Consider the following 11225-nt stretch of genomic DNA (forward strand, 5'->3'; position numbering starts at 1 on the left):
CATTGATGGAAAACTCTCTAACTATCATGCATATTCAAGCATAGAAGGACCTGGCATGGGTGGCTTAGGTTTCCGCCCCAGTCACTCCTTGACCTCCGCTGGGTGCATGTCATCCTCGATACTCCAGGGGTTCCGATCACTTACGATCAGTACACCCCTGGATTATCTCATAGTAAAACTGGAGGCAGAAGAGGTAATTTAGTCGTTTGATGTACATCAAAAGAGCCGTATAACGGTACACTGTGGTTGACTGTATGGCTTTGAAGTTGGGCGTCGCTCTCTCCGTAGTCTTCAAAGGAAATATTTGCTGGTCTGTGTTTGGTCAAATGTTTTCCGCTGAGCTGCCTACAATTTTACTATGAGGGGTGTTTTACCAGGGGTGTATAGATCATAAGTGATCGAAACCCCTGGAGAATCGAGGATGGGTGCATGTACACCGGCACCACTTTACAGGGCTCAGTTTGCATAAATTTTCATATAACAATAAAATCATTTTACAATTTCGATACAATTCTTTATGAATCTTTAAATTATCTCCGTAATAGATATCAGCAGGTACTAATTATGTTCGAGATAAAAATATCACTTTGAATTGCTAATACATTCTCATTTATGATTAATTGTCTCGAGACATCTGTTCATACATTGTAATTACCGTTCTAAATACGGGATGAGGCGGGAATGGAACGTCATAGCTGTCTCGTATGGTTTAAATATACTATATGGATGTGTGTTTTCATTGTATTATATGGTTTTTAGCTCACCTGGCCCTAAGGGCCGGTGATCTTATGTCATGGCGCGGCGTCCGTCCTTCCGTCCGTCCGCCCGTCCATTTCCTTTAAATCGCTTCTAGTCATAGAGTTCTTGGATTGTAACCAAATTTGGCCACAAACATTCTTGGGTGAAGGGGAACAGAACTTGTATAAATTTTGGCTCTGACCCCCCGGGGGCAGGAGGGGCGGGGCCCAATAGGGGAAATAGAGGTAAATCCTATAAATCGCTACTTGTCCTAGAGTTCTGCATGGATTGTGACCAAATTTGGCCACAAACATCCTTGGGAGAAGGGGAACAGAACTTGTATAAATTTTGGCTCTGACCCCCGGGGGCAGGAGGGGCGGGGCCCAATAGGGGAAATAGAGGTAAATCCTATAAATCGCTACTTGTCCTAGAGTTCTGCATGGGCTGTGACCAAATTTGGCCACAAATATCCTTGGGAGAAGGGGAACAGAATTTGTATAAATTTTGGCTCTGATCCCCTTGGGTAGGAGGGGCGGGGCCCAACTTGGGAATTTGAGGTAAATCCCATATATCGCTACTTATCCTAGAGATCTGCATGGGTTGTGACCAAATTTAGCCACAAAAATCCTTGGGAGAAGGGAAACAGAACTTGCGTAAATTTTGGCTCTGAACACCCCACTCCACCTCCCACCCACCCTCTGGGGGGCAGGAGGGGCGGGGCCCAATAGGGAATTAGAGGTAAATATTCAAATTCCTTCAGAAAAGAAACAATGAAGCTGTATTCAGAACATTTCTTGGCATTACAGACCAGGTGAGCGATACAGGCCCTCTAGGCCTCTTGTTCATTAATTGATTGGATCTTATCAATATTTGGTATCATATATCATTTACTTCTATTTTTATTTATTTTCATTTGTCATCATATCAATCGATTTTATCATTATTTGATTAGGTGATACATTGTATATATTTTAATTACATCTATCATTGCTCTATTTGGAGTTTTCATTATATCATTTCTATTTATCGTTATATTATTTTATTTCATATGATTATATCGTTATTTTATTTCCTTTTACCAATATATGATTCTACTTCACAAGCGTCATAATTTTATTGTAAAGATACTTTATAATATTATGGTAGTACTTTTCTATATATTATGATTGTATGATATAGTTGTACTGTTCCACTGTATGCATGAGTGATGTAAGCGTCTCTGCGACTCCGATTTTTTTCAGGGGTTATTTGCTGTCGGTTTCAATGCAAGTTACACGAGAGAAAATCATCAAACCTGCATGGGTAGCCATGTAATACAGCTTCGGGTGATTTGATTGTATTGTCCAATACCAGACAGTGTTATTTCTTTTCGTTCAGTCATGTGTTTTCTATATTTGTTCGAGTAATTATTCATAAAATTTCTGTTGTAATTATCTGAAGAAGTCGGTGCAGAGATTGAGTTTCCATATAATGTATTATAGATTAGTTCTGCAATGCGATCATACATTATCTAGACCAAGCATGCGTATTACCCAAGCCCAGCTAAAGGGCGTGTCTGTTAGATATCTATTAGGGAGGCTCGTCACATCTATGTATATCCCTCCATCCGGTGACGAGACGGTATAGGGCACTTGTTGTTCGTAACCCAGTAAGAACATGAACGCCTGTGACGTGTCTTTGACCACTGGGGAGCCAAGGTATAGACGGGTGACGTTTTTAATCAGAGACATCGGGACTATGGCGTAGACAGCAGTCGTGGTACTGATAGTAAGTGTAGTATACCTGTAGGTAAAAAGTTCTGGTCAGCTGGTAACAAGGCATCCTGGATACTCCAGGGGTTACTATCACTGACGTTATATCCACCCCTGGACTATCTCATAGTGAAACTGAAATCAGTTTAGGAGAACATTATGAGCAATCACAGGCCTGCAAAAGTTTCCTTTGAGGACTACAGAGAGAGCGACGCCCAACTACAAAGTCACAGTCAACCATAGTGTACGTTATACGATTCATTTGATGTACATCAAAGGACTAAATTATACCAGTCCAAAGCTGAATATAACGCCAGTGTTAGTAACCCCTGGAGTATCGAGGATGGTAACAAGGGAGATCAGCATCATCATAATACCAGAGATTTGATTCAAGAAAAATACAGGTGAGATCACCAACTTGGCATACACAATTCGAAGTTTGAAATAGACCTGCGTTCTATGAATCAAGTCAAATGTCAGAGTTTTACTAATCATATTACACGGCACATTAGTGTGAAATCAAAGTTATCCATTACAGTGTTTTTTGTGAATCCTCGTCCTGACAACAATTTAAAAATCATACAATACAACATCCGAGTGCATATTTAAATAATTAAGAATTGATGTCTCTTTTTTATTTGACAGGGTATGAAAATACAAAATAAAAAACAACTTAAGAACCGCGGTTTTTTTTAAAAGTGACGCCATTATGAGGGTGGAATATATGATGTTAACCGTCATAAGAAGAAAATCACGCAATGACATAAGATTTAAAGCAATAATACGGTTCCTACATCATACACTTTTTGGTGTGATAACACTATATATAAACTTCTGAATGAGAAGGTGTTCACTCCTATCTATAACTTTATCGAAGAAACGTCATTAGCACCCTGATTTATAATTATTCAAAATTTGATGTTGAAACCTACCAGACGCCGGCTGTTGTTGAATCGTTTTGGTAACGCCAAGGTTTGGATCCATATATACTCTCAGAGTTCACTTTCATCCACAACCCCATCTGGCGAAGTCGCTCCTCGAATATGGGAGGGATGATTCCGTCCTGTGTAGGACCGATATTTACAAGCAGGTTCCCACCACAACTGTCAACAAGTAATGAAACAAGTTATAAACTAGAGTCAGTGGCCATAATACAGTACATTAGTGAAAATTTTGCTATTTTTTATTAGTAATTTGAAATATTTTAAATGTTGTTCCTAACATCATTTTGCATTCAATCATAAAAAGACTTAATGTGCTGTCAACAAACTATTTTCAGATTGTACCAAATAAATTATCTCAAATATTTTTCGTACTATTTATCGAGAAATCTATCTTAATTGTAAACATACATGTATGAATTTTGGTGACGCCATTTTACAAAGAAGGAAATTGTGACGTCATCAATCGTTGTTTGGATATCATCGTTGCAACTGATTGCAGGGGAGATGTTTTTAAAAAATGTAAAATAACTTAGAATATATAGTTAAAAATCATTTGCGTACTATATTCTGCTGACTGTATATCTATTCATTTCCTCCATTTTGCAATGGTTAAAACTGGTAGGAGATCAGAGGTGACAGGTTTACATGATGACACGGTGATGATTGCAATGACGATGTTTTTCATTGCTCAAATAAAAAACTTGTGTCAGTAGGATCTTGCCCGTTGTTCATTACGACATATTTAACGCTATTTCTGATGGCAGTCATACCTTACTGTTTCGGCTAGTGTTGCTATGAGCTCCTGTATGGTAACGATATCCGACAGTTCCATATTTCGTCTGTATCCCCAGGATTTTCGGTCGAGTGACATAGCGTTCTCCCATTTATATTTCTGTAGAGTTCCTGCGTACAATAGGTAAACAATATAATACTACATATCTATTTGATATAATCTAATCTATGTTACGTCTTAACACTTAACTGTATCAATGTACTTATGGCAACAACGGATGCTTATGATTGGTCAAAAAGTATTGTTAAATAAGCTGAAAATTGCTATAAGGTCTTTTAAATTATTTCAAATACAATGGTTATTGTTTTCAAGACATCATATGTCATTTTGTTGCCACGGTTAAAAATCCGAACATCAAACTGAACATTAATAAAATTTCTGTATGGAACCAAGGATTTATAAGTGAGACTTATAAATCCTTGATGGAACATTGATGAACATATTTTTTTCTTTTAACTTCTGAAATGCTTTCCTATCAATAATTTTACGTAAAGAAGTTATGAGATGTTGGCGGAACTGAGTCCAAAAATATTAAATTCAACTACTGTTCAGAGGACGTGATTGCTTACTTACCTGGATTATATCGATCAGAACAGGTAAAATATCCGCCATGATGACACAAGTCTCCCGATCCCCATCGGTCATTGGTTATAACGGTTTCCTTCACAGGGCTAAACAACAATTAAAAAGTAATAAAATACTTACTTAATATATCATTTCATGAAATTAATTGTAAAAGGAATGTAAAAGCAATACTCAACCAGAATATCCTATTTAAACACCTTGTTTTATCATTCTATTTTTATCAACAGTTATCCTTCTACAGTTGTTTCATAGAACTATCAGTCAGCATCACCGACCTCCCTATTTAATACCTATGATCTGTAGTATCGGTGTTGTCTGATCTATCGCAATTCTGGCTTTATTCGCCGCCAATGTTTAATAACACGAATAATACTAGTAACCCATGTTATAATTTCTGTTTTAAGGCCCGCTACGTTTTTAAAGCAAAAGTTGATCTATCAAAATTGTAACGTCAGTATATCTATATTGATAGCTAAAGATGAAGTTGAAACCCCCAATAAAAATAAGATATGTTCCTTGTGTAAATGTTTGTTAAGGTTCATGTCGCTGTTTTGCCATGTAACGTATTGACAGTCAACTACTGCGCGTTATTTAGAATGACGACGGGAAGATAAAACGACCCACGTTATAAAATTTAACATTTAGACTAATATATCTGTTTATTAAAACTCTACAAGCTTTTAAGTTAAAAACTTTCTTCCGTTTTGGAAACGTATTGGGATTTTTACAATACTTACGGCGAGACATAGTTGTTACCGCTAATACACATGCAGCAAATCATAGTTACAAGGATGTATAGTAGAACTTATCTTTGTACACCTAACCGCGGTGGGGAATTAAGAAAAAGGGGTTGTAGGGATCAATCAACTAAATAAAAAAAGACCTTCGAAATGGCCCCTGTGTATACAAGATTGAGCCCAGGATAGAATTTTAACCCGGCCGCTGATTGGCTGGCTAATTATGAATTTCAAAAGTAAAAATGTTTTCTGACAGGTAATTATTCCTAGATAACCATAATATCAATTTGGAAATTCATATTGAGATTTAGGTTCAAAATATCAATTTTGATAATGAATAGGTAAAAACATTAGAATTTCCGGATATTTTAGTGCAAAATGCGCCTGATTTCAATAAAGCTACCCTGGTTGGAGTTTGAGCAGAAGGACCCAAACTTTTTTTTCTATCTAGTGTTATATGAGAACCTAGACTTAATTATAGAACACAATACCTAACTAATATTTCTTTGTTTTAATAATACAGTACAAATCTTTAACAAAGTTTAACACTGTGGTCTATGTAAAATCATTTAGTTGGTTGCTCTCTTGTAAGACAGTGTGGCATGTTCTGTTGTAGTTCTGAGGATGAGCAATAGAGCCTGTCGTTTTACAAGCAGTCCAAAAATCGGATAGAGAGAGAGAGAGAGAGAGAGAGAGAGAGTGTGTGTGTGTGTGTGTGTGTGAGAGAGAGAGAGAGTGTGTGTGTGTGTGTGTGTGTGTTAGGATATGACATGCTGCAGTGTAATACCTATCATTGTATAGCCAGGCCAGGAATTCGGTAGAGTTCCAGTAATGGTCGTGGGCCTCCCAATCTCCATCAGACCAGATTAGGTCGGGTTGGTATTTGTTCACAATCTCATAAAGTTCGGGAAGGGTTTTCTCCTGATAAAGATTACGATAAACCAACATTAAAACAATGATTTACATGAAATAATGAGTTAAAGTGATAAATAGAGGTTCCCCAACGCGTGACTGTTGTTTATCATGTTTATCTAAACTCTCGTTAGTTAATTTTCAAATTTTGAAAAGACACGAGCTTTAGCGATAAACAACAGTCACGCGTCGGGGAACTTATTTATCCCATAACTTTAGCTCTGTAGTTAAAATGTATACCGTGGTGACCATTTTCTCGTCTTCATTCAGGGAAACTTACCACCATACATTGTGTAGTGATATCTTTCTATAAAATATAGTGCCGAAATAGAGAGCCAATATTCTATTGTTTTATACTTTGAATAAGCAACTTCCTGCTAAACAGTAAATACAAAGCTATTTAGAGGCGCCGTAGGTGTTTACACACTGGGGTGTGTAAACATAAACGATAATCAACTGCTATGAAATTTATCACATCGGTTTCCCATTGTGAAACATGCATAGTAATGGGATAATTGAAAATAACAAATGCCTATATACCAATTATAGTAAAATCCTTATAATAACGAACCGAAATTATTTGAACACTTATGCAAAGGAGTAGTATTTTAATGCAGTCCTATTTGTGACACTAATGCGTAATACCAATTTAGGTAAAATCCAGTACAAATCGCAAATAAAAACAATCTGATGGTGGAAACAAAACAGAAGAAATACTGGTATGCATTTGACAAACAAAAAATGCTATTGTGCTGGAGTGTTTCCATGTGCTCTCAAACACGAACATATTAACCTTGGTTTTTTTTTTTTTTTTTTTTTTTTTTTGACATTTGATGATATCTAGCGTTATTAGATATTCTTAAGACATTATACATGATATATCTTTCTAAGATATAACAATTTAAATGTGTAAAATCGCACAAATCTGATTGGTAATTATTGTCTTGCGGCAAAGGTTACCCTGACAAAATCCTGGGTACTGAAGTTGTTGGCCTTATCAGCGAGGTACAAGGGATTGAACCATTCGAACAGGGAGTGGTACAGTCCCAAACTCATAAAGCTATATGTCTTGTTGTTTCGTATGGCATCGACAAATTCACCTAGAAAATAAAAAACAAAACCTCATCATGTAACCATAGCAGTGCCTTTGTCTGAACGTCAAAATAAATTTCATAAGATATTTCACATTTTGTTACCTGCTTATAAATGGAATTATCACTTTTGTGATCTCCTTTCTTTTCAACTAAATATAACCTGTAACATTGTAACCTGATATCCACCTAAGGCAAGAATTAAAAAAAAGCTTTGCCTGTTATTTAATCCTTTTGAGTGCAACATCATGTCAATTTTATTGAAAAGAAAAATGAAGGTAAAGAAGAATAAATAGTGTCATAACATCAAACTCTTCTATGAGTACGTGACGAGAGTCCATAAAATAGCACGCTAATGCTGTTGACAACATTATACATTTTAGTTAATGTTTGCGATTTTCACCTCGACAACATACAATATCTTTTGTGTCATAACATTTTCCTTTCCCCCCCTTTTTCGGACATGAAAAAGTAAACCAAACTTGCCGACAATATCCCGATGTGGTCCAACGTCCATGGAATTCCAGTTCCAGGACCGCTTCGATGGCCACATGGTGTAGCCCTCGTGATGTTTACTTGTCAGGACCACGTACCTATTGAAATTAGACTATTTTATTACTAACAGAAAATTGATCTATTCTGGATCATAGTAAAGATGTCTTACTGTAAACTAACTTTCTTTCGCGGACATTTAATTTCGCGATTTCAACAATACAAGTTGGTGGATATCAACTGTTAACATTCGTGGATCTGGTTTAATGGAAACGATTGACATAAGTAATGTTTATACTAGTTATTGGAGATAAACATTCTTGCATCGCGAAATTCGCAGGAGTAAATCGCACGAGAAACAAAATTAGTTAAGATTTAATTCTATTTTTGTAGTATAAATGTATATTCTGATGCCCCCTTTGAGGTTATTGTTTGTTGAACTGTTTACATTTATTTCTAGTTTTTTTAATATAAATGTATATTCTGGTGCCCCCATTGAAGTTAGTGTTTGTTGAATCGCTTACATTGATTTCAATTTTTGTAATATAAATGTTTACTCTGATGCCCCCATAAAGGTTATTGTTTGTTGAATTGATAACATTGATTTCTATTTTTGTAATATAAATGTATATTCTGGTGCCCCCATTGAAGTTATTGTTTGTTGAATTGTCTACATTGATTTCTATTTTTGCAATATAAATGTATATTCTGATGCCCCCATTGAGTTAAGTGCTTGTTGAATTGTTAACATTGATTTCTCTTTTTTGTAATATAAATGTATATGCTGATGCCCTCGTTGAGGTTAGTGATTGTTGAATTATGTATCCCTCCTTGCACAGAAGGCTTTATGTTCTGCCAAAGTCGAGATAAAAATATTTATGCCTTGGTGATGATAGTAGGAATATCATCCTCGAATAGACATTAACATAGTTTATTATAGCATCTGCTTCTGAGTTTAACATCACCTTGTCAATAAACCCAGCAGTGATAAAAAACTGCTTAACAGATTTCAGCATATCAATCCTTAAACTAGAGATATATTGTATACCTTTATTATCACGTATTACTGACAACTGTCAGTTGCATGACAGTTTCAAAACGGACTTGATGTCTATGATTTTGTAAAGTCGAATCCAGTCGAACAAACCCTCCTTGTATCGGCTATAGACACAAGTAACATAATGGCATGGTTATAACAATTTACGAGTGAACAGTGATACCAAATGGTAGCCCCTATCTACACTTAGTTAAATCCAATCACACAAAAAAGTTAAATGTAGTTATGCAAAATACTAATAACAGGGTCTAATACCTTAACCTTGCTTTTAAATACTAGCCATGTTCTTGTTCTTAATCCTGCTCTAGAACTCTGAACTCTAACCCTGCTCCTAAGAACAAACCCTACTACTGAACACTACGCCTTCTTTCGAACACTGACCCTACTCTTCCAACACAAAACCTGTTCTTGAACACTAACCTTGCTCTTGAACACTACGCCTTCTCTTTAATACTTATACTACTCTTGAACACAAAACCTGCTCTTGAACACTAACCTTGCTCTTGAACACTACGCCTTCCTTTGAACACTAACCCTGCTTTTGAACACTAACCCTGCTCCTGAATAACCGATAACCTCCATCCATTTATTGGCGTCAAACTGTGATGCTGTGAATCTTGGTCCGAAGTCTGGGTAAGTAAAACCTGGAGGGTAGTTTGTCTTCATAAACTCGATACAGTCATTGTACTTAGCGCCTTGCCAATCCCACCAAAACCATTCGGACCGGAACGCCGGTACGGAAAATACCCCCCAATGGATAAACACTCCGAGTTTGAGTCGGTCGAACCATTCTGGTAAGGGCCGTGTTTCTAGGGATGCCCAGTCTGGAGTGTAACGCATCCCATCTCCACCTCCAATAAACAGCAAAACCACCAGTATGTATTTAACGGCATTAGCCATTAAGAATGTTGGCATTTAATTTTGTATGTCAGAAGACTTACATTACAGGCGTAAACATAAAGGAAGATAAGGAGCAGTAATATGTCTGGGTTAATGTCAAGGTTGTGTGGTCGTCAAGATAAGATTTAAGACAATGCACTCAAAATATCTAATTAATATCAGTAACCATGTTTTGTATGGTTTTTGATGTTTTGCAACACTATGCATAGTTTGGAAAGTAATCTGCAACATAGGACTTGAATGGCCATTAAGGTCTTTCATTTGTATAATTTGTTCCTACAGATGTTCCACGACAAATATGTTTGTAACCCATTCAAGGATCCAGGAGGAGTCAGATTTTAAAGTCAATTACCAGCAAAGTTCCATTGGTCGTACCAAGGTCCTTTAGATAAAATATATTTGTCCTCCCCAATTCATATCTTACAACGTAGTTTTAAATAGAATGAAACAAATATGGTTGCGTTATAATGGTCAATTTATTTACGAATATTGCTCATAATATCACAAAATGATACATTCATGACTATACGTATGACAAAGCATTCGAAAGGGAGACAACTGTACTGAACGACATGACATTCAATTCGCAAAGAAGTCATGTTTGCCAAGTTACAAAAAGATTTTTTTAAATAAAAACACCATATTTAATTATTGAGTGATGTTGCCCTTTCTACAGGACAAAGAATATATTCTGGTAGATGAATCATTTCCCTTTTGAATGATACCTAATGATTTAAAATGATTGACGGTATCTTAAAAGTTTTAGCTACATGGATTCATAAACTATAAACAAAATCAGTATGAAGCAAACGACAATATAAGGAAGAACAATTCGGAAGAATATGCAAATTACAAGTTTAAAACTTGAACTGCAACAGTATGCATACTTTGGAAAGTAATCTGCAACATACGGACTCAAATAGCATCACTTTAACTAAAACGTTAGACACTTTCGATAACAATATAAATTGTAAAAATGCACTTTGATAACAATATGAATAGTAAAATATGGTATTTGATAAGATAAACAATTTTATTCGATATCACAGCCGGCAGCTTTTTTCGCTTATCATATTAGATTATTCATATAGAATGCATAAATTTTCATAAATCACATTACAGGAAACTAGTTTGACCTTCTCACAACATTACATGATAAAGACTTTATAAATAAATAGTGTACATTAAGTATATTGATTCAAATAACAATACCAGATTACATCAA

The 11225-nt window shown here is 35.9% G+C and overlaps 1 pseudogene; it reads right to left on the reverse strand.

The window, feature by feature from the left end:
* Positions 1–1865: 1865 nt before the first annotated feature.
* On the reverse strand, positions 1866–10042 carry LOC138336359 (alpha-L-fucosidase-like; annotated as a pseudogene).
* Between the last annotated feature and the right edge of the window lie 1183 nt (positions 10043–11225).

The sequence above is a fragment of the Argopecten irradians genome, chromosome 12 (assembly GCF_041381155.1).
Source record: "Argopecten irradians isolate NY chromosome 12, Ai_NY, whole genome shotgun sequence".
Taxonomy (NCBI): domain Eukaryota; kingdom Metazoa; phylum Mollusca; class Bivalvia; order Pectinida; family Pectinidae; genus Argopecten; species Argopecten irradians.